The 25,571-nt window shown below is 36.4% G+C and overlaps 1 long non-coding RNA gene across 1 annotated transcript in view; it reads left to right on the forward strand.

The window, feature by feature from the left end:
• LOC145674421 (uncharacterized) overlaps positions 1 to 23,853 on the forward strand; it is a 95,309-nt gene extending 71,456 nt beyond the window's left edge. The window contains exon 3 of the long non-coding RNA XR_014128925.1: positions 18,111 to 23,853. This is a non-coding gene — a long non-coding RNA (uncharacterized LOC145674421). The remainder of the gene's footprint in view (positions 1 to 18,110) is intronic.
• The last annotated feature ends 1,718 nt before the right edge of the window (positions 23,854 to 25,571 follow it).

The following is a 25,571-nucleotide window of genomic DNA, read 5'->3' on the forward strand; positions in this document are numbered from 1 at the left end:
ATATTCGCAGAACTCTCATTTCTAAATATTCTAAAATATGTCTTAATAACGTTTTAAATAACGTTAGAGGTGTGTGTTTACCGAAACTGCAAGTCGGTACGCCTAACAGTTACCGAAATATGGTGAAATAAAAAGCGACACCATAGGTACGTGGAGCTTGCATATTAGACAGTACAATTTAGAAAATTAATTAAAATATGACTATCAAGATATTGTCAAATAAAGAGAGGATCCATACAGTTATGGGGTTTTCGTGTTAGGTGGTAAAATTTCCGAAACCGGTCATGGAAAGTTAATAAGCATCAGTATCAATTTCATCTTAAAATAATTAGGTATTTCCATGGAGTTTAAGAACATCATGGGGTCTACCAAGATTAAATTTTAAAAGTTTTGGAAAATATATTTTGACATTTGTAAAGAGTACCGTATTAGAAATATGTATTTACCTAAAACTTCCAGCTAGTACATCTAGCAGCTAGAGAGACACCATACACCATCTTGAAATTTCAGAAAACAATTATTAATCCTAACAAAAGTTAAATAAGATGGTACTTATATGGGTTAAGTGAGTACTTCAGACTCGTCAGTACAATTTCGATCGAAAGATTAATTCAACTCTAAATTTTCTTTGGACAATTCCAAGCGTTCATCGGGCTCTGAAATAAAGTGAACATTTTTTGTCAATATCTAATATAGCAAGCGAGATATAAGGAATTATGTATTTTATGACGTCGTAAAAATAGAGACCCACATGGATTTGTACTTTTGGGTATTTGTTGTAAGAAGAAGAAATTTCAGAAAACAACCGTATATACCTTAATAGACAATTAAATGGGCGAGGGCACAGTGGCTTAGTGGTAGAGTGCTTACCTCTGGTGTATTGGGTTCTTGGTTCGATCCACGGCCAAGTCAGTTTGTAGTGGACATCGTATTCGTGGGTTTTCTCGGGGTACTCTCTTTCCTCCCACCTTTGCATTCCATCAATTCTGTCAACAACATTCACTTGCTTTAATCATAATCTCCCTGTGACTAAAATGCATAATCGTGGGTCGCTACACTGAAATATTTCCTTTTATTTAATTTTAAAATTAAATAGGGAGTTAAGTATGATCGTATTTCTATGGGTTAAGTGAATACTCCAATAGTTTCTGCAAAAAAAAAAAAAAGATTAGTTAAATGCCCTACCACTAAGCTACTGTGTCCCCGCCCACTGAATTGTCTATTAAGGTATATACAGTAGTTTTCTGAATTTTTTTCTTATAGGAAAGACCCAAAAGTACAAATCCATAAAGATATCTATTTTTACGTCATAAATATATAATTCCTTATATCTTAGTTACTATCTTAGATATTGACAGCGAATTTTCATTCTTTTGCACAGCTCGATGAATCCTTGGAATTGCCTGAAGAAAACCTAGGACTGAACTAATCTTTCGATCGAAATTGTACTGAGGTACTGATTTAACCCATAGAAGTACCATCTTATTTAATTTTGTTGCGACCAATAATTGTTTCCGAAATTTCAAGCTTTTATTTCACAGTGTTTCTCCAGATGTTAGATGTACTAGCTGGAAGTTTTGGGTAAATACATATTTCAAATACTGTTTACAAATGTCAGATTATATTTTCAAAAGCTTTTAAAATTTAATTTTGGTAGACTCCATGATGTTCTAACACCCCATGAAGATATCTAATTACTTTAAGATGAAATTGCTACTGGTGTTTATTAACTTTCCATGACCGATTTCGGAAATTTTAGCATCTAGCACGAAAACCCCTTAACTGTGTTGGTCCTCCCTTTATTTGACAACATCTTGATAGCCGTTAGTCATATTTTAATTCAATTTCCGAATTGTAGCGTCAAGTATGCAAGCCCCACATACCTATAGTTTATTCCCCCCCCCAAAAAATCAGTTCTTTACATTTTAGAGACATGTATTTCCATATATCTAAAATGCAGAAATTAGGTACCGCATTGGAACCCCATTGGAGTACTTACTCACTTTTGCATAGCAAGGTAAAAACGCCAGTGGTTCTCACTTTAAGTTTGAAAACATACTATTTTGTCTCTTCTCTGAGCATCGTGAATCTGTCGGAGCTGTACCATAGTTGGAAAGACTCACTGATCCTTCCTATAGTGACCATGTAGTCAGAATTCAAAAAGGAGTAGCCCTTGAAGGAAAAACAATATTTTAAAATCCTTGCACCAGTAGTCGTCACCTTAAAATCACAATGTTCCAGTAGTAGTCAGGATTTTCTACCAGTGTTCATCACTCAAATAACTTGACAATTTATTCAAAAACGCACTGTGTATCAGTTTAGGGTTGAGAATACAATATAACGTAGTAAGCTTAATAACTTTGCATCACTTTTAGCGCTCAAGAAAGAAAATAAAAACGTTTTTACATACTTTTTAAAGCAATTTCAGAAAGAAAAATGTTAACTGAATTCAAAAGTTAACTGTATATCACTTCCACGTTGAGTACAATATTAAATACTATGTTTAATAACTATACGTCACTTTAAACTCTCGAGAATGAACATCAACGTTTGTACATACATTCTAAAAACAATCTGAGAAACAAAATAAGTTAACTGAATTCAAAATTTAATTATACATCACCTTAAGCTTAAGAATACACTATAAAATGCTGAGATTAATAAAAAATGAAATCTTTAAGTTTAACGTCCCACGGTTATGCCGGTTAGGATAAGGAGACGGTGATAATGAGAAATGAGTGAAATGGTGGAATGAAGAAAGTGGGAGGAAACGGGAGAACCCCGAGAAAACCCACGAGCAAGGTGTTTGTCCACCACAAAGTCCACCAAAGAAATATCGAAAAATACAGCAATATCGAAATATAAACAATATCAAAAATCGAAAATATAGAAATATGAAAGAGATAATGTTAAAAAATATGGATATATCGAACAAAAATGGATATATGATCTTGGAATACGATTTGGTGGAATAATGGGGGAGAAAAATAATCATTGATTAAATATTAAATTGAAAAGAAATAAGAGCCTGACGCTCAAATACTTATCTATCCGGCACCCATCTTGATCCCCATAAAATATCATGAAGTGCTTCATTGATTCTAAACCCAATAATAGTAATTTAACAATAAACACAATATATAATTTACTACGCACCTTGAAATGTAGAAATTAATGATTGTAATCCCCAGCTTTCCAATAGACCTTTGATTTCTCCAAATGAAGATTCGGATATCTTGTTTCTTCTCAAGCAATAATGGGTTACAATAATCAGTTGCAGTCCAAAGCCAAGTCACTAAGTTAAGCATAAATATAAAAGAATTCATTAGTTAGATGCATACAAAATCCTACGCATGTAAATCCGAATCTACTTGTATTAAATTGTAAATTTAAACAAACTAAATTATACTACAGTTATAGTGACATCAAACATACATTAAATAAGGTATACAGGGTGTCTCAAAAGTCCCCTGACATAGGGTAACTCTGTTATTATCAGAGTTACAACAGAATGTAGGAGGGAAAAGCATATCCAATTATGATGTTTTCAATCTAAAGTGAAGGAATTTTTAAAATCGGATGGCCCGTTTGCGCTGTACACTCTCTATGCGCCCAATGTGAAATGAAAATGCAACGTTGCTATTTACCTGGATCCACAACAGAAGTGAGTGAAGTTACTGTCTTTTACGCTAACATGTCGATGGCCAGCCCCCGTTTCAAACAGTAACTTCATTCACTTATGTCGTGGGTCCAGGTAAATGACAACGTTGCATTTTCATTTAAAATTGGGTACATAAAGAGTATACAGCACATTCATCTTGTCCGATTTTTTAAAAAAGTGTTCACTTTAGATTGAAAACGTCATATTTCGAGATGTTTTTCCTCTTACATTTTGTCGTAACTCTGATAATAACAGAGTTACCCTATGTCAGGGAACGTTTGAGACATCCTGTATACATCATAAGAAGTTCCTTTCTAAATTCTACACGGATGTGGTTTCATTGAATGTGAGGTGGGTGATACACATTAGGCCTTTTGGGAGTACGTCACACGGACGACCGTAATTTTGTGTTCAAAATTTTTATGAACTGGTGGGATATGTGATACATATGGCCACGGGCTAGAATTTTCTCAGTATGTCAAATATGCAATCAGATTTCATGCAGCTTAATTTGGTGAAAAGCTATTGCCAATTGAACGTTACATTTACCTCTTTCTTGCAGATGTTGAACCATGCCGTTAGCACGTGAGGAATGGATCGAAATAATCAAACTGTGGGGCAGGAGGAGTATATGTGCAGTGGTTGCCGATTGCAGAGTCATCCACAATGTGACTCTGTGTCACATGTTTCAGTGTCACAGTAATTAACTAAATTTGAGAAGACGGGCACATTCGTGAACATACATCGTAGCGGTTCAAACTCGCGGGACCTTGTTCCTTCCCCATTTTGAACCGGTACATGAAAATGCCATTTACTCCATGTTTGCCTGCGCCGATTTTGAAAATTCCTTCACTAATCGATTTCTCCCGTCGAGTACTACAAGAATCAGTTAAAATCTCGCGGGCCCTTTTTTCTTCCCCATTTTGAACCGGTACATGAAAATGCGATTTTCTTCATGCTTGCCTGCGCCGATTTTGAACATTCCTTCACTAATCGATTTCTCTCGTCGAGTACTACAAGAATCAGTTAAAATCTCGCGGGCCCTTTTTTCTTCCCATTTTGAACCGGTACCTGAAAATGCGATTTTCTTCATGCTTGCCTGCGCCGATTTTGAACATTCCTTCACTAATCGATTTCTCTCGTCGAGTACTACAAGAATCAGTTATAATCTCGCGGGCCCTTTATTCTTCCCCATTTTGAACCGGTACATGAAAATGCAATTTTCTTCATGCTTACCTGCACCGATTTTGAAAATTCCTTCACTAGTCGATTTCTCTCGACGAGTACTACAAGAATCAGTTAAAATCTCGCGGGCCCTTTTTTCTTCCCATTTTGGACCGGTACCTGAAAATGCGATTTTCTTCATGTTTGCCTGTGCCGATTTTGAAAATTCTTTCAGTAATCTATTTCTGTCGTCGAGTACTACAAGAATCAGTTAAAATCTCGCGGGCCCTTTTTTCTTCCCCATTTTGAACCGGTACATGAAAGTGCGACTTTTTTTTAATGCTTGCCTGCGCCGATTCTGAACATTCCTTCACTAATCGATTTCTCTCGTCGAGCACTACAAGAATCAGTTAAAATCTCGCGGTCCCTTTTTCTTCTCATTTTGAACCGGTACCTGAAAATGCGATTTTCTTCATGTTTGCCTGTGCCGATTTTGAAAATTCTTTCAGTAATCTATTTCTGTCGTCGAGTACTTCAAGAATCAGTTAAAATCTCGCGGGCCCTTTTTTCTTCCCCAAGCCAATATTTTTTGTATATTTTGAATGTATTCAAGTATGGAACAAAAGTATTATATAATTCCCTTAGTAGGCTTCTCAACTTAATATTTTTCAACTTAAATTTTATTTATTTTAATTATTTATTTTCTTGTGACTCAATATTTAATTGCAATCGTTCATTGGGGAGAAGGGTGGCCATACTCAAATATATAAATATAGTATTCTTAAAATTTATGTGTTCTCGTACTATTAGTTTCTTCCACTAGACCTGGAAATTGCAAAATTAATACCTGGAAAACCTGGAAAATTCAGGAAAATTGAGTTCCATATTTATCTATGAACACTGCTATTTACAATTTTTTTCGAATAGGGAGAACTGTACAAAAGGGTGTTTTGGGAATGGTATAACAATAGGTTTCTGGGAGTGTTGTTCGAAATGAAATCTTTAAGTTTTACGTCCCACTATTATACTGGCTAGGCTAAAGATAACGGGGTGTTGTTCGGTGGGGGTCAATGTTGCCAATTTTGGGTAAAGTCGCTAAATAAGGGGAATTCGACCTCAACGATAGCGTAGGTAAAATTTTCAGTTTAAAACGGGACAGGTTCTTGCAACCCTAGACTTTTAGATCTACCTTTGTTCTTATCAGTGCCTTGATATCAGATTTCCTCCTCTCTCTCTTTGTTACAGAGCGGGTACTTATCAAAAAGGAAAGACACGTTGAAATTTGTTCAACACACAACCAACTGCTAAAACCTCTGCTGCCTTTCGAGCAGTACTGCGAACTATAGAGTATGTTTAATATAGGGAATTTCAGTTCATTTTTTTCCGCTTTGTTATGATTTATACTTTTAAAAGGAGTAAAGGTATTGGGTTTGTTATTTACTTCTTTCATTTACATAAAACGGGACGAATACTACTTTTTTCCATCTACTGATGGAACGGCCGCGACACGCCCCTAAAACGGGACTGTCTCGGTCAAAACGGGACGTATGGTCGCCCTACGATAGCGACAAAAAAAATTCCGATTGGAGACTTTTTTGGGTGATTTTTAAATGACGATTTACCTACTTACACATTTAGCGACTTTTTGCTGCAAACAAAATGTTCATCTGTAGAGAAGCATTATTAGTTAAAAACAGTTTTTACGTTCTTTTTTTCTGTTTGTTTGTTTTAATCAGCGCAAGTGATGAAGAGTTTGGAAATACAGCGTCAGGGCCGGCGCGAGGGGGGATCGAGCCGTGCCACCGCCCAGGGCGGCACGTCTAGTGGGCGGCAAAATTTGAAAAAGAAAAGAATATTATTAAAATATAATGCTTCGTAATAGGCCCACATGGAAAAATAAAATTGTGTTCCCTGAGAATGTAATTTAAACTTACTTCACTCAGATTCAGGAAATTCAAAGCATTCCCCCTCATTTTCAATTATCAAACTACTAGCCACAGGTATCTCGTTCAAGATTTCCCTTGCAGCAGCGTAGATAAGATTTTCAGCTAGAGCGGATAAGACTGTCAAGTGTCTTTTATATTTTTTTCTATTCAGCAATATTCTAACGCTCCACTCCAAGTACGCAAAAGGTACACTCCCACTTGAGACAGGCGGTTCTAGCCTACAGCACCTAGAGACATTTAGGTTTTAGCAGCGAGTTTTTAACCAATTTACAAATTGTTCATTATCATGTCTTATCAACAATATATATAAATATATATATAATTGTTTTTATATTTAAGGAATACAAATCATGGCCGAACACATTAAAAGAACCATGGGAGGGCAAAATAAATGCGACCATTACTGAGGAAAAGATGTCCAAAATTTTTTAAATTCCTATTCTTAGTGAGTAAATTGAAAGTAAAATACTGTTTTTGTTGAGAGCTGCAACATATTATACTATAGTGCTAGACTGTACACCAGATATTTCTGGTACAGAGCAAAGGATCGTTCGTTTTGTACAAATTACATACAATAATGGAGAATGGCTTACAAAAATTTGCGAACACTTTCTTGGTTTCGTACCAGTAAAAGACATCACTGGTCTAGCTAGAACTGACAGAAGTAATAATTAAACGGCTAAAAGAAATGAACTTCTATCGAAGATATGAAGGGCCAAAGATATGACAATAGTTCCAATATGAAAAGAAAAAATAAATTCTCAAGATTTCTATGTTCCTTTACTAAACTTTATCGTTAACGATGTAGCCACAACATCTCAAGTCCACCGTTTTATTTTTATTTTTTTTTTTGTATAGTTAAAAAAAAGTTTCTGACTTCTTTTCTGCGTCAGTTCAACGTTGGGCCATACTAAAGGAACATAGTAGCAGCCTCACTTTAAAACCACTCAGTATCACAAGCTGGGAGAGTCGAGTTGATACTCTGACTCCACTTAGATATCAAATAGAGGTTTATGATACCTTACTTCAAATAAGTAACGACAATATAATAGAATGATCGCCCATGATGCTCTGTGTATAGCAAACCACCTGCGTGGCTTTACTTTCTTTACTCACTCGTTATGTGGTATGACTTTTCACTCCACATAAACATAGTAAACAAAAGTATCCAAAGCATTGATTCTCATGTGTTTGATCCAGTAGGGTTTCTTTAAAACAAATCTGAGAACTTTCAGAGGAGCAGAAATGATGCAAAGTTTCAACCTTGCTTAATTGATGCGATGGAGTTGGCATCAGCATTAGATATGGATGATCCATGGATAGGCAATACAGTGCAAGCTCGAAGTCGAAAGAAGAGACAGTTTCAATAGAAGGCAGAAGATGAAGCTATTGAAGATCCACAAACAAGATACAAGATCGATTTTTATTACAAACTTCTAGACGTGATTGTGTTAGATTTAAGAGAAAGGTTTGGGCAATTTAAACATCACAGCGAGTATTTCGATTTTCTTTACGATATAAATAATCTGAACGATATGCCACCTGAACTTTTGTCTGAAAAGTGCCTGCATTTTAATACGCGAAGAATCGAAAGATATTAACCCGTGATTTGAAAGACGAACTGAAACTATTAACCGCTATAATTAAGCCTAAAAGTTCATCAAAAGAGACTAAAATTAATCAAGAAATATGACTTTGCTCCCTATATCAGTGTTGCAGTTATGATTTGGTTTATCTTACCAGTAACCGTGGCAAGTTGAGAAAGAAATTTTTCGAAACTTACTCTAAGCTTATTAAAAACTATCTACATTCTTCCATATCTCAAACACGTTTAAGTGCTCTAGTGATGATAGCAATGGAACATCAATTGGCTGAAACATTGGACTACGCGAATGTGATAAAGGAATTTGCTCATACCAAAACAAGAAAAGTTTTTTCAATTAAACTATGTTAAATTGTGTATTTCTATTGTGTTTTAGTACATTATAAGTCTTAAGCTAATTACTTACTTTTGCCGTAATATTTGACTCACTATATTATCTTTTTGCTCCATACTCTATTGGAAACACCTTTTGATATAAAATAAGCTTAAAAATTAAAATTCTTAGTCGAACTAAAGCATACATTAAAAAAAAAACTGTATGCCCTGCTGTATATCACGTACAGCAAAATCGAGCATACTGAATATTGTGTCATGTATGGAGTCGTTTAAATATTAAAGCATTCGAGAGAGGCAGTTCAATTTTTTGTTTACTTTTCCTTTTCATACATGTTTTTAAATATGGTATCTTACTTTTTCTTAATATCTGAATGTCTTCTGTCAAAATAAGGTTTGTGGATTAAAGGGGCGGCATTTGAAAGTACCGCCCAGGGCGGCAAAACTGCTAGCGCCGGCCCTGTACAGCGTACTCACTACTCCACAATCCTGCATTGTTATGTTACCCTTGCCCTCTAACGAAGAATAACTACAAACTTGATGTCCTTTAGTTCGCAGAGTTTCCGTTGAGAGACACACGTAATACATCATTACCGATAGCAACAAGATTAGCTATAGATGCGTGAATAAAGGCGAAGAAGGTGTTTGTTATATTTGTCCTCTGGGGTCTTTTAATTATTCTGCACTTTTTCTTTTACAAAAAATTGCTTAACGTAAGTACTGTAGTGTTAATTATTTCGGAACTATTTTGACCACAACATGAACAAAAGTACCCGAAACAACCTGAAATGATCCCTGAATTAAAGGATGGTTGCGCTCTGTTTACAAAGATGTGAATAGAACCAGCGGCGCAAATCTGTCTTCAACATTGGGGGGGGGAGGGTAAGACCGTTACCATACTTTTTTTGGCGATGTCCAAAATACTTATGAAGTTGAAAAACAATGTTGTGGAGGATCAGAGTTGTCTTTAGCGTTAGGAGGCTGCAGATTTGAGGCTTATTCTGGGGGACATCTATTTTATCTCACGTTCCTTTGTAGCAATCGGACAAAAATCATCAAATTTCTCCCAAAAAACACATTTCAAATCGGATTATTTGGGAGAAGTCCCCCTCAGTTCCAAGATTGGAGGGGACATGTATCCGTCATCCCCCCCCCGGGATTTGCGCCAGTGAGTAGAACATATTGTTTAGTTTACATCTACAACTTTTACAATGCTTATAGACAATGAATTTCTCGATTATTTCTTATAGCGACTTTTCACCCAAAATTGGAGTCGTCACCTCTCGTTTCGCAAACTTATTGCCAACATTTTAGAAACTGGTTGCGGGGAGAGCTACAATGGATGATTCAAGTTATTTCGTCGCTTCCGCTGTGAACCTAAGTACAAGATTCCAAAAGTCACATTTTTTTGGTTCCAAACAATATGTCTGCTGGGTGAAAGCATAGACTGGAATGTGTTGCCTTTCCTACCTTATCTTTAATCCCATAGTAGCTTCTTTCCCAAAGTTAAAAAAATGCAATTCTTCCTTTCTTAATAGTACTTATTACCCAAAGTATTACGTAAGCATTGTATGTTACTTATGTAGCTCACAGAGCCGCAGCTATGGGCGAGCAAGCAAAGCACGTGTCCCGGGCGCGTGGTTGGAGGGGCGCCTAAAAGAGAGGTTATATATTAGTACTTTTCCTGGCGGTATTTAATACTTTTCATCAGAGTGCGAAATCATGAAATCAAAGTGAGAGGAAAAAATGAAATGAAATCTTTGAGTTTTACGTCCCACGCTTATGCCGGTTAGGCTAAAGGAGACGGTGATTATGAGAAATGAATGAAATGGTGGAATGAAGTAAGTGGGAGGAAATGGGAGAACCCCGAGAAAACCCACGCACACGGTGTTTGTCCACCACAAGGTTCACTTGGCGGGGCTAGGATCGAATCCGGGACCCCAAGCACCAGAGGTGAACGCTCTACCACTGAGCCACCGCGGCCCTAAAAGTGAGAGGAGACTGGAGGAGTGAAGAGAGAGAGAAAGAGAGAGAGAGAGAGAGAGAAGAAAACGCTCGCACTTTTACACTTCAAAGTAAATTAAGTCATTTATTTTTTCTGTCCCCCTCCTTCCCCTCCCCTAAATTCTACTGTCAAAGTAAATAGCTAAAAACACTCCCAGGCCAGAACCGCATCTACGTTGGAAATTTGATCGAGATCGGTCCGTCGGTGCAAGAGATTAAGAAAAAATGAAATGAAACCTTTGAGTTTTACGTCTCACAGTTATGCCGGTTAGGCTAAGGGAGACGCTGATGATGAGCAATGAATTAAATGGTGGAATGAAGTAAGTGGGAGGAAATGGGAGAACCCCGAGAAAACCCACGCACACGGTGTTTGTCCACCACAAGGTTCACTTGGCGGGGCTAGGATCGAATCCGGGACCCCAAGCACCAGAGGTGAACGCTCTACCACTGAGCCACCGCGGCCCCCGGCCGGGAATCGAACCCGGGTGTCCCACGCCAAAGGCGTGTTCACTAACCACTTAGCCACGAGTGAGCTCATCTGTGAGGCAGTGTAAACCCCCCAAAAAAGAAAGAAAATAAACGCACACTGGATGTTTGCGCAACTGAGGATCAAAACATTCTCAATGGAGTATGAGAAATAGTAAACGTCAATCAATGTGTGCTTTTGCTTATTCATTACTTCGTTAATACTTAATTCCTTCTAGAAATAGTGAAACAATACTATGAAGAAACACTAATTAAACTAATAACAATTACGTTGTATTTCTTACCATACCGTTTTTACCACCCATAGAATTTCAACCTAGTACTATACTGCATTAGTCACGCCGTAACGAAAGCTGAAATTCAAAGACCTGGCACTCGTAACTGTTGAAGCTATGTTGTAGCTACCTGTATATCACGCGGCCTGCGTTGGTACTCCTCAACATAAATACGTCACTGCCCAAAGCCAGGAAACATCACAAACAGAAGACAGGGGCACAAGCAGTGCCTGACACTTCACGAACTCAAACCCACCAAGACTCAACTCAACATGACCTTCAATTACGTTCTAGAAACCAAACCAATGCTAAGGCACAAACTCACCAACTTCCTATATGAAAACACAAGAAAAAAAATCTAACGTTTTGGTTCCAAAGTGATGACATAACAATAATACTAAAAAGGTTTTTTTAATTTTCAGTAACCCAAACATTAATTAACTAGGGAACATAACAAAGCAAAAATAAATAAATTAAATTAAAAAATAAAAACCTGACAAGTAAGCTCTCCCTGACTACTTTTTTTTTTAATTTCAGTGAGGCTGTAAAATATGTCAATATCTTCGTAATATATATATATTTCATTGTAAACAAGTTCTTTAAACAAAAGAAAGCTCTGAGAGCGCTTACCTCTGACGCGGTAGGTCCCTGGTTCGATTCCTGCTCCCGACAAATAGGCTTTTGGTGAACACTGTAGGTGTGGTTATTCTTAAGACTTTCCAGTTTCCTTACATTTTCTTGATTCCACCATTATCATGTATCTCATCGTCACCTTCTCTCTTACATTGATGTACAATCATGGGGCGTTAAACTAAAAGAAAAAAAAATCTTGCAAATATCCTAGTAAAAATGAGTTTTCTAAACTACACTAGTGGCCCCGCGTAGCGTAGTCGCTAACGCTCTCGCCTTCGGTGCGAACGGTCCCGGGTTCGATCCCGGTGGGGGAACTCGGTCGAAAAAGTATCAAAAGATTTTAAGTCCAGCCATCCTGAATGAGGTTTCCTTGGCTTTTCCTCATTCACAGCAGGCAAATGCCGGAGTGGTACCTAACATATAGGTCCCAGGCCGTTTTCTTCCTTCCCAAATCCAAAAATGAAAATGAAATCTTTGAGTTTTACGTCCCACGGTTATGCCGGTTAGGCTAAAGGAGACGGTGATGATGAGTAATGTATGAAATGGTGTAATGAAGAAAGTGGGGGAAAACGGAAGAACCCCGAGAAAACACACGCACACGGTGTTTGTCCACCACAAAGTTCACTTGGCGGGAGCTGGGATCGAACCCGGGACCCCAAGCACCAGAGGTGAACGCTCTACCACTGAGCCACCGCGGCCCCATTTTTCCCCAATCCATTCTTCCCTTCCTTTCCCCGGATAGTGTGATCACCGAGGGAAGTCATCCCTCATATGCGACGGGCTAACAAGGCCATTGATGCCGAAAGCCCAGAAATCTAAATCCTAAATCTTCACTACACAAGGGAATTTTCGCGCTGAAAACGGTTTATTAGCAATTATGTTAAGCAGCCCTGTAGTAAATCTGCACCAAGTAATAAATCGTCACATATAAAACGGAATGAATAAACACATAACATTCATTTTGCTACCTTGAAATGTAAAATGTTTCAAAACATTAATATTCAAAGATTTCTCAAAATTCAGATTCACCCATTCCATTCTCCTCAATCATTAACGAGTTTTACAATAGTAAGAATTGTATTCATAAACTACATTACTTACTTAGTACTATATTAAAGCAAGTTACACTAAAAGAATATATAATTAATGGAATATTTAACTAAAGTAATAGTTAACTAGCGTACTTACCCAAGCATTTGTTTCCTTCCTCTCTTCTTTTCCGTTTGTAAACAACCTCGTTTCGCAAGCAAAAGACGGTAGTTGAATGACGTCAGCCATGGCGAAAGAAAGAGGTGTCTATAGGCGGCCTGGATCTCACACACAGATGGACGTATTTAACATATAGCTGAAGTACTTAACATACGTATACGTATGTAAAATACGGAAGATTGTTAGATGTCAGACATCCTGCAGCGACATGATGTAATATCTAAGCGGGTAAAAGGCAGTACCTATGTAGTATATGGATAAAGTACGCTCCGTACAGATTTCCTTAGTAAACATAACGAATCCTTGTATTTGTACAATATACCGCTGTCCGGATAATGGATTTTTCTCAGTGTGTGCTTTCAAATTCAATGCAAGAGCCGTACATCATCATGATTGTACCGGTACGCAAGAATGGGATCGAAATCATCCTTTATTCATCTGAGAACAGTTATTCTCCAGAAATAATGTTTTATCTTTTCAAAAATACGGAGTTGTTTGATTACTAAACAGTTCATTCTGAAAAAGTACATCTGAGTTTCCGACTAAACACACCTCCAAACAGTAACTAGACTATTTATGCTTTCCAGCGACGGCTGAACCGTCGCTTTCCTTAATGATGTCTTTGCAACAAAAATTGGACCTTTAAACAATCCTCATCCTAGTCAGTGCTTAAGTAGTGTTATAGAAATCCACCCTTAGATGTTAAATAGTTATTTCAAGTGACATGGAGCCATTGGTCTGTAGACCCACTAGTGGTATATTGAGGTTGCTTTAATTACAACGTGAAGCAAGAGTTTCATTTCTTTTCTTGTTTTTATCATTCTGTTTCCGGAAACGTTACTTGGCACTTTGTTGGGAGAAATCTTGGCCACGTCGTGAGAAACATATTAAGAAGAGTTTTTACTGACGAAGTAGCGGTCTTGTACAATTGGACTGGGAAATGTATAAAGAGATCCCTGGAGAAGTTGACCATTTCAAGAATAATAATAGGTAGGATATTAGCTTATCTCGATACTTCTCGTAAATTTGACGCGTGGCATTAGTCGACTTGTGTTGACGCCTTTCATTTCACTGAAGGAAATTCAATGATACTAACAAGTAAGGGACAGAAGTTGATGAAGTATATTTGAATCATTTCATGTTAAAAGGCAAAATCATAGAAGATCATTTTCGCATTTCATCACCCACTTGTAGCATGGGCCACTAGAAGGAACAAGAGTAGCGAGACCGGCCTTCACTGGTGGGAGTTCTGTACATGTTCAATAATTTTCTTCAATGCGGAAGAGAGCAGTATTGCAAAATGAGAACTGACAGTTGTATTGTATTTGGGGATGGAAGATTTGGTTTGGGGATATTCACGTAGTCCTATGCAATATTTACTGTACAGAAGATTGTGTGTAAGCAAACCGAGGCGTAAAGGTAATTATATGAGAACATTTAATAGCCTTAAAATCTGAAATGGCCTGTTTCTGCAATAAACGACATTGTCGGTAGCGATAGTTACGTTGTTTTAAAGCAATTTTCAGCAGATTGAATCCAAATTTGTCACAAAGATTGGTTGTATAGTTCTTGGATAGTTCGTTAGGCGCAGCGATCTGATGAAAAATTTTAAAATGGCCGCCCTTTGAGGTTTCCAACGATTCACAATTTCCACAATTTTAACCGATCGGAACTAAAGTTGGTCAAAATATGTGTTTATCATGTGTTAGTTGTGTGTGACAATCAGAAAGATCTATCAAAAAAAGTAACAATGGTTGCCAGTTGAACTTTTAAAACCTTCGCCATTTCTCTCATTAGTAACCGATCAGAAACAAATTTAGTTCAAAAAGGAGTCTTTTACAAATGAGGTATTATAAATACCCATTTTTGAAGTAAGTTTGTTTCTGATCGGTTGTTAATTGTGGAAATTACGAATTTTTAAAGAAGTTCAACCGGCCGTCATTTTCATTCTTTTAAACATTTCTTATTTTCAAACAAATAATTTACGGTTAACACTCATATTTTCAGAAACTTTAGTCCCAATTGGTTAAAAATTGTGGAAAATATTTTTTTTAAGTGCAAAAGACTCCCATTCTAGAAATTTTGATCCGATCTATCGTTTAAAAGATCAGATAAGTATATTGCATGGACAGGGTGTCCCACCTAACACTGCGACCTCAAATAGTTTCAAATTGAAAAAATATCACAAATCCAGTTGCACAGAATTGTACCCATGTGAGGAGTCGAATTTTTTTGTTAAAAGCATGGGCGCCTAGGACCCCATCATTGGGTCCAACTTGGAAATTGCAAACGAGAAGATAGGTCGAATGGTTCCTCGTTTAATATGTCTTGGGGCACGCAACAACGGCTGTAGGAAACATTTGCGATATGGGCCATTTGGATATTTCTGTCAAAATTTATGTCATTCTAGTAACCCGTGCCTAACTCCGCGACCTCAAATATTTTCAAACCGAATTCAAAATTGACAAATCCAGTTGAGCAGAAATGTACTCATGACAGGGTCCGAAACAATCTGTAAACCACAGGTGCCATCAGGACCCAATCATAAGGTGCCGGTGGTCAACTTAAATATTTCAAATGGCCATCTACATCTACTGCTACCTTCTTCGATAGATCTTGGAACATGCAACAGCGGCTGTAGAAAATATTTGGGTTATGAGACACCATTTTCAATATGGCCGCCAAAATGTGTTTTCCTAACCGCCCGTGAATAATTCTGGCGGCCATTTTGAAAACGGTATCCGATATCGCAAATGCGTTTTACAGCCGCTGTTGGATGTTTTATGATCTACCGAACAAGGTAGCAGTCGACCTACAGTATGTTACCATTTGAAAGTTTCAAGTTGGCCTCCCGGGTCCCACGATACGCCCTGTGGGTACTTGCAGTTCACAATATTTTTGGACACGTACATTTATGACCATCGTGATTTGTCACATTTATTTTCATTTTGAAACTGTTTGAGGTCGCAGAGTTAGGCACTATTTATTAGGACGACATACATTTTGTCAGCCTTTCTGAAAATTGTGGCACATATCGCAATGTTTTCTACAGCCGTTGTTACATGTCCCAAGATGTATTAAACGAGGTATCATTTGACTTGTCATTTTAAATTTCCAAGTAGGCAGGATTCTATTTTTTTTTTTTTTAAAGAACTGACATGGGTACAAATCTGCGCAACTGGATTTGCGATATTTTTCATTTCGAAACTATTTGAAGTAGCAGCGTTAGGTGGCATATCCTCTACATGAAATACCTATCTGATGAACGAAGTGACTGCCGTCATTTTCAACGAATAGAAACGAAATTTGGCACGAAGATTGGCTGTATAAATATCTTGGACGGGTTCATTAGCAAGGTAGATGGGATCCAATTTTCTAAAATATGGGTCTTTTGGGATTTTTCAAAAATTCATATTTTCCACAATTTTTAAACCATTTAACTAAAGTTGGTCAAAATACTACCCTGTGAAAGTCAGGGAATTTTGAAAAATAACAGATAGTCAGGGAAATGTATGGTTGGTTAAAAATATAATGAAAACTGGATAAAAAGTTACAGACATTTAAGAAACCCGAAAAAATTCAGACAAAAAGCTTAAAAATGACTTGGAAAAGTCAGGGAATTTTGTTATCCAGAAAAAGTTGCCACTCTGGAATAAGCCCGTTGTGGAAGATGAGAAATCAGAAAAAGAAAATAAAATTAAAGGCAGACAAGGAAATGTATTTTCAAGTGGAAGCGGGCAGGTGATATATAAGACTTAAACTTTTAAAAAAAGGTTAAGAGGGTTCTCGACGCCGAAATTAAATTGCCGCAAATTTTAAACGTTTCCCTAAATATTTCATTAACTTATAAAGAGGAGAAAAATTGCAAGTTGTTTTTCTTTTAACAATGTGATTTTCCAAATTATAGCGCAGTTATAACTGCTCTGAATATTTTTCTTATGTAAAAAGCTAAGAACGAATAGTTTTTTCGCGTTAAAAAGTTGATTTCCTAACTTTCAAACAACGAAAAACACTCAGCGAAGTTGTACCTAAGCTATCATTTGTAAAATCGTATTGTTAAAAGAACAACAACTTGCATTTTTTCTCTGGTTTATACGTTTCTGAGATATTTACGAGAAAGTTTAAAATTTGCAGGCAATTTAATTTCGGTGTCGAGAGCCCTGTTAAAACCCACCATTTAAAGGAAAGAAAAAAACTCGATGACCTATCATCAATTTTTATGTTGAAAATAATTAAAACTTGGTACAGAGTTTGGGATTAAAAATTAACCGTTGTCAACGTTGAACGTAGTTAACTTTCTTGACACGAATTTTATTCAGTTTGCCAATATCTCAGAAGAAAGCATAGCAGTGATTCTTGCAGTTGTTTACGTACACTGTGACTTATCTCTAGTATTCGTGCATAGCCTATACAATGTTCTGACTTAAAGTGTTGTGAACTTTCCTTCATGATTTTTACCAATTTTTCTTTTTGACCTTTCTTCTTTACTTAATTACAACCAAATATTATGATGTGAGGCCGTTGAAATTACTATTTTTATGTGGTGAGTTCTCAGATTTTATTTCATTGTGTATAATCGTAATTTTTTAAAATTAACTATCATGAAGACAATGGTTTTATTTCCAGTCATACCAGTCTGTTACATAGAGCATTGTAGTAAGTTTGTGTGTTCATAATTCAAGAATTTTCGAACCGTTACTGAAGTACGGATAATAAAGAATTGATGTAATATATTGTTTCTATTTGTAGTATATCTAGTATTGTTCTGTTGATTTCACAAATTAGTTTCATTTCAGGGACTGTGCGGCTTAATGGAATAGCCAGGAAAGCAACAGACCAGGAAATAAAAGAAAGGATTCAGAACTGGTTCCGCTGGGGAAGAGATAGAAATGGAGGAAGAGAACGAAGGCGAACATCATCCAATTTCCAAAAGACACAAGAGGAGACTAATCGAGAAGGAGGAATGGACCATTCTTGAGGCATTGCGTTCACCTGGGAAACAGGTTGCAGGATGTTCTAAGAATTTTGTGAACTTTCATTCAGGTTGCATTTCAGTAGTGTTGTTAACAATGTAAATATTTACAGTAATTGTATAAGAAGCGCTGAAACAACTTGTATATTTACAAACAGTAGTGAGAGAAGTAATGACGTAACTTCTATAGTTGCAAAGAGTAGTGACAACATAAGTGTGGATGCACCACATCATTCATTCTGTGTGCCTAAAACCTTTAATATACCTAACAATGCAATAACGGCACTTTTGAAGATTGTGAAACCTCATTTTCCTGATCTTCCTACAGATGCTAGGACGCTTTTGCAAACTCCACGAAACGTCCTCACTCAAGTGTTACAGGATCGTGTATTCTTTAGTATATTTTGGTGTAGAAAATGAAATAGTAAAATTAGCACATGAATGTCTACGACATGGTAAAAAATATCCAATAATATCAACCCTAAAACCAGGCGACATATCTGACTTGTTAACTCTTACCGTGAACGTAGATGGTTTACCTGTTTGCGAAAGCTCTTCAAAATCTTTCTGGCCGATACTTGGGTTACTAGATCAGTCGGTTAACAAAACACCCTTTAGGCAGCGGTTCACATGTACCTGTGATTATGGAAACAGTGTTAAGAAGTTTGGTTCATAATTATGTAATTATAATGCAAAACTAGGTTCTAGTGACCACCTACTACAGATTAAAGCATATTTTTTGTACTAATTTGAGCATTATTCAAGCAGATAATTGTAACAAATTATGAAACAATTCTTTCATCTTCAGGTTAGGTTAGAGCTTTCTATTTCTTTTAGAAGAGCATGCATTAGACCAAGAGCTCCATTACTACTTGCACATTGACTTCAGTAGGGCTCAGTATAAATACAGTGTGGACGTATGTAATGAAAACTTGTGCTATGTGACCAAAAGCACGAATGCTATCTGAGTTAGTGTAGGAGTCCTTCAGGGGAACCCGAGTGATAGCGAGCGGGTGCGTCCATAGGGAGCAGGGGCGTCAGCGATGGGGTATACGTATATACGAAGATAGCGGAAAAGCACACTTAAACATACAATAATTTTATCATCACTTAAAATTCATTTTAATATCCTGTCATGGATGGTAATTACTTATATTCACACTCTCATTCCTTCATGAAAAATGTAGGGCTTCATATCGTATTTTACTTATAATTTTCTATTTCGTAGAACCGTCTGCTCGATTGAACCGCTAACACACTTACACGTGTAACCATCATTACATATTCGCTCGTCCCATACGGAGGCACCTCCACTATAGCTCTCCAGCATAAACCGTAATACATGAAAAAAAATTGCTTGTAATTATCGGCCTGCAAAGTTTAGTGCGTGGTTTTGAGACATGTGGCTTTCATTATATGTACTAGGTAAGCATGTATGTGTCATACAATTGTACGCAGTTGGTTGTTAACACTCTAGGAATAAGTAGATAATAAGTTTTACGCTATTTGCATAGAATTTTCCCCAGAAATACTGTATTTGTAGACATAACTTTAATGCCCTCCTAAAGTCAACCTTTACTCAAAATTTGTTTAGAAAATACATTCTCGAAAATACTATGGGCTGATTTTGTCCAAAAAACAAAAAAAAGGTACAGTGTAGGCCCTATATGTAATTTATTTTTAGTGGGATCTCTATTGTAAAGCTAGAATCTCACATATTTTCTAGCAAATATCCTCCTTATTTCTTTTTGCGAGTTAACAGACTTTGCCTGAAGATTTTAAAAGAACTGTATTCTTAATCTACACCGTTATTTTTCCGCTTTTCTATATCCTCCATATATCTTTTTTGTGAGTTAACAGACTTTATCTGAAAATTAAAAAAGAACTGTATTCCTGATCTACACCATTATTTTTCCACCTTTGCAAGAACAAAGTTCAGAACATTTATTTCATATTTTTGATATAGCATTTGCTGCTTACGATGTTAATGCTTTATCATAGTAGAATTCAACTTCGGAGTTTTACGTTCAACTTTTTTTGACAAAATTTTAGCCTCGCTCGAGGTGTGGCTAGACCAAGCAGCCCTCAGTGTTAACCTTACCTGAGGGATCACTCTGGAAGCTTTATGCATTGCACAGTCAATGGGAAGTTTGAGGTATCCCACAGGTACGGTTCGTCCAGGGGACCCCTACGTGGTCGACTATGCATCTCTCGCCCCTCCATCGCAAAGGTTTTACAAGACTGTTAATTTTGTACTACTACTACTACTACTATTAGTACTACTACTACTACTACTAGTAATAATAATAATAATAATAATGTGGTTTCTTTCAAGTGAGGCTCCTGCCGGAGCCCTATAACCCAAAGTCCGAGCCCTGGTATGAAAACTGGTTAAAACTGGTAAGTAAATTTCGGTTACTGGTAACATCCCTCTCGTGTTTATTTGACCACTTTGTGTATTTGGCAGTTACTAGAGATCAGCACAACTACTTGTATTGAGTTCGGTTTAAATATGTGAATTAGTATTTATATGAGAGTTGGTCAAAATCTGGTCACTAAGGGCGGTTATCGATGATGTAGCGGTAGTTATCGCTAGGCCATTTCCACACTGTTAGCCTTGAAAGACAGTTTTCAGTAATATTTTCTCGAGTTTAGTTTGTACTTTCGAATTAGTATTTTTATGCGGCTTGGTGAAAATCTGGCCAGTAATGATGGGTTATAGGTAACGTACCCATATATTTTATTCGACCACTTGTCTTTGATAGTTCCTGCAGATCTTTATAAAATTGTCTGTATCGAGTTTGATTTGAAAATGTCAACTAGTATATGGATGAGGGCTGGTCAAAATCAGGCCAGTAAGGATGGATTGTAGATTATGAACCTTTACTTTTTATTCGACCACTTGTTATCTTTGGTAATTGTGAGAGACTGCTATCAAAATTAATTCTGTTTATTTTGGTTTCAATTCGTCAATTAGTATTCGTATGAGGGTCCAAATTCTGCTCAGTAAAGGTAAGTTGTTGTTAATGTAAGCTTACATATATTCGAACACTTGTTAGCTTTCGTGATTGTTAGAGACTGTTATCAAAATTGCATGTATCGTGTTAGATTTGAATTGGTCAATTAGTATTTGTGTGTGGGTTAATGAAAATTTTCTCAGTAAGAGTGGGTTGTAGGTAACGTTCACTTAACTTTTAATTCGACCACTTGTTGTTTTGGTGATTTGAAGTTGTTGTTTTGGAATTTGGTTTGAATTGTTCAATCACTATTTTTATGAGGCGTGTAAAAAAAACTAGGCACTAAGGGTAAATTGTAGGTAGTGTAATATTACTTTTATTCAACCAATTGACGCCTTTGCTGATTGTTACAGACTGTTATCAAAATTATTTGTGTGAAGTTTCGTTTGAGTTGGTCAATTAGTATTTGTGTGAGGACTGGTGAAATTCTGGCCAGTAGAGGTGGGTTGTAGGTAATGCCCTTACTTTTTATTCGAACACTTGTTGTCTTTGGTGGTTGTTACAGATTGTTATGAAAAGTGCTTTAGTCGAGTTTGCATTGAATTGGTCAATCAGTATTTGTGTGAGGGCTGGTCAAATTCAGGTCAGTATGAATGTATGGTAGGTGATGTATCCTTACATTTTATTCGACCACTAGTTGTCTTTGGTGGATGTTTGAGACTTTTATCAAAATTACTCTTGTAAAATTTGGTTTGAATTGGTTAAACAGTATTTGTGTGAGGATTGTTTAAATTCTGGTCAGTAAGGGTGGATTGTTGATAACGTACACTTGTGTCGAACTTGGTTTCAATTGGTCAACCTGACATTAAAAATGCAAATACTAAACCTCTACATAAGAAAAGCTCAAAAACAAATGCAGATAATTTTAGGCTAATCTCAATACTTTCTCCTTTCTCAAAGATATTTGAATCTGCGATACTTAACCAAATTGTTGCTTTTCTTTCCAAGCACAACATTATTTCTACGTTGCAGCATGGATTTCAAAAGAACAAATCAACAACTACAGCAATGTATAATTATATTGAACAAGTACGGGAAGCATTGCATAATAGGAAGAAGTATTTAGGTATATTTCTGGATTTATCAAAGGCTTTTGATTTAGTACCCTACAATAGGCTAATTCAGAAAATAAAAGCCTATGTCTTACACGGAATAGTAAATGACTGGTTAAAATCCTATGTGGAAAACTGGACTCAATCGGTCGAAATAATATACACAGATAAAGAAACGTCATTTCTTGTCACATTCCAACCCAGTTTTAAGCGGTGTTCCACAGGGCTCGGTTCTGGGACTTGTCCATTTCCTGCTATACGTTAATGACCTTCCTAACTACATTGACTCAGTGGTGTCAACCTTAGATGCAGACGATACAAGTATCTTCATTACAGGTGAAAATTACGGCTCAGTGCAACAGGAAATAAAAACATAAAAAATCAATTTTAAAAATGGTTTACTTTACACGGCTTAAAAGTAAATACAGAAAAATCGGAGGCTTTGTACTTTCACCATTTCCCAAACAAACATACTCATGACATAAATGTATCAATTATGAATTCTGACTTAAATTACGTAATTTCAACAAATTTCTTAGGTCTCCATATAAGTAACACCCTTACTTTTGATACCCACATAATGAAAAAAATGAAATGAAATCTTTGAGTTTTACGTCCCACGGTTATGCCGGTTAGGCTAAAGGAGACGGTGATGATGAGTAATGAATGAAATGGTGGAATGAAGAAAATGGGAGGAAACGGGAGAACCCCGAGAAAACCCACGCACACGGTGTTTGTCCACCACAAAGTTCACTTGGGATCGAACCCGGGACCCCAAGCACCAGAGGTGAACGCTCTACCACTGAGCCACCGCGGCCCCCCACATAATGACATTAGCACAAAATCTTAATAATGTTTTCTATGCCTTGAAAGTTATTAAAAATATTTTGGATATAAATAGCTGTATAGCATTTATTTTCATAGCTTTCAATCTTTGTTAATGTACGGCATTATATTCTGGAGAAATGATTCAAGAAGTAAATTAATCTTCCGTATTGAAAAAAGAAACAAGTTATTAGAGTCTTAGCCAATGCGAGAGCAAAAAAAAACTATGTAAAAAAATATAAAAAAACAAACATTACCACAGCAATGTCTTTATGTATTATAGTTATTAATTTTCACGCGCCAGAATCTTAATACATTCTTTGCCAATAAAGAAAACCTTCACTGTCATATTACTACATATAGGGAAATCTCCACGTTAAAAATCACCATACAGCATTGTTTCAAAATGGTCTCATATATTTAGGTCAAACATTATAAATAATAACCTTCCTAAAGATATTCGTAACATTGAGTCAATGAATGTATTTAAATGAGTTACAAAGAAGTATCTATTGGACAATTGTTTTTATTCAGTGGCTAAATACCTGCCTGCTAAATGCAGCTTGTAGATTGTATAGTGTAATTTTGTCTCATATAATATGTCTTATATTTTGTATCGTTATTGTTTTTAGTATGCAATAACTATTTCTTTGTATCTTATTTATTGACGTGTCCGATTCATACGCTCGTCTTCCTTCGAGCATCATGTATGATTTATGGATGAAAATAAAATGAAATTAGTATTCATATCAGAGCTGTTAAATTCTGGTCAGTAAGGGTGGGTTGTAGGATATGTATACTTACTTTTTAATCAACCACTTGTTATCTTTAGTTGTTATTCGAGACTGTTATCAAAATTACTTGTGTCGAGTTTGGTTTGAATTTGTTAATTAGTATTTGTTTCAGGACTGGTCAAACTCTGGTTAGTAATGGAGGGTATTTTCTAATGCACTCTCACTTTTTATTCGACCACTCGTTGCATTTGGTAATTTTAGAAACTGTAATCAAAATTACTTGTATCTAGCTTGGTTTGGAATGGTCAATTAGTATTTGTGTGAGAGCTGTTCAAATTCTGGTTTGTAAGGGTGGATTGTAGGTCATGTACCATTATTTTCACTCTAGCACGTGATCTTTTTGGTAGTTGTTACAGACTGTTATGAAAAGTGCTTTAGTTGAGTTTGGTTGGAATTGATCAATTAGTATTTTTGTGAAGACTTGTCAAATTGTGGTCAGTAAGGGTAGATTGTTGGTAATGTAACTTACTTTTTATTCGACAGCTTGACATCTTTGGTTATTGTTAGACTTTTTTCAAAATCAGTTTTGTCCAGTTTGGTTTCAATTGGTTAATTATTATTTATGTGAGGACTGGTGTGTGAGGGCTCGTCAAAATAAAGCTAGTAAAGGTGATTTGTTGGTAAGGTACCCATACTTTCTATTCGACCACTTCTTTTCTTTTGTGGTTGTTTGAGACTGTTATGAAAATTATTTGTGTCGAGTTTGGGTTGAACTAGTCGATTAGTATTTCTGTAATGGCTGGTCAAAATCTGGTCAGGAAGAGTGGGTAGTAGGTAGTTAACCCTTACTTTTTATTCGACCACTAGTTGTTATTGGTCGCTATTAGAGACTTATGAAAATTACTTGGGTCGAGTTTGAATTGAATTGGTCAATTAGTATTTGTGTGAGGGCTAGTCAAATTCTAGTCAGTAAGGGTGGATTGTTGGTAATGTAATTTACTTTTTATTCGACTGCTTGACGTCTTTGCTTATTGTTGGACTTTTATCAAAATCAGTTTTGTCTAGTTTGGTTTTAATTGATCAATTATTATTTGTGCGAGGACTGGTGAAATTCTGTTCAGTATGGGTGGATTGTTGGTAATGTACCTTTGCTTGTTATTCGACCACTTGCTGTTTTGGTGTCTTGAGAGTATTATCAAAATTGCTTGTGTGGAGTTCGGTTTCAATTGGTCAATTAGTATTTGTGTGATGGCTGCTCAAATTCCGATCAGTAACGGTGAGTTATAGGTAATGTATCCTTAGTTTTTATTCGACCACTTGTTGTCTGTAGTTGTTTCCAGAGACTCGTATGGAAATTACTCGTGTCAAGTTTGGTTTGAATTCGTCAATTATTATATGTGTGAGGATTGATCAAATTCTGGTCAGTAAAGGGCGAGTTGTGAGTAATGAAACCAAATGTAATGAAACCAATAGTAATGAAACTTGCTATTTATTCGACAACTTGACATCTTTGTTGATTGTTATAGCCTGTTATGAATATTACTTGTATCGAGTTTGGTTTGGATTACTACTCACAAAATACAAATACAGCCAGTTACAACTGCTTATATTAATATTTCGCACATCCTTCTTATGAAAACATACAATCCGGTCCGAA

Source organism: Thermobia domestica, chromosome 17, assembly GCF_964235325.1.
Source record: "Thermobia domestica chromosome 17, izTheDome1.hap1.1, whole genome shotgun sequence".
Taxonomy (NCBI): Eukaryota; Metazoa; Arthropoda; class Insecta; order Zygentoma; family Lepismatidae; genus Thermobia; species Thermobia domestica.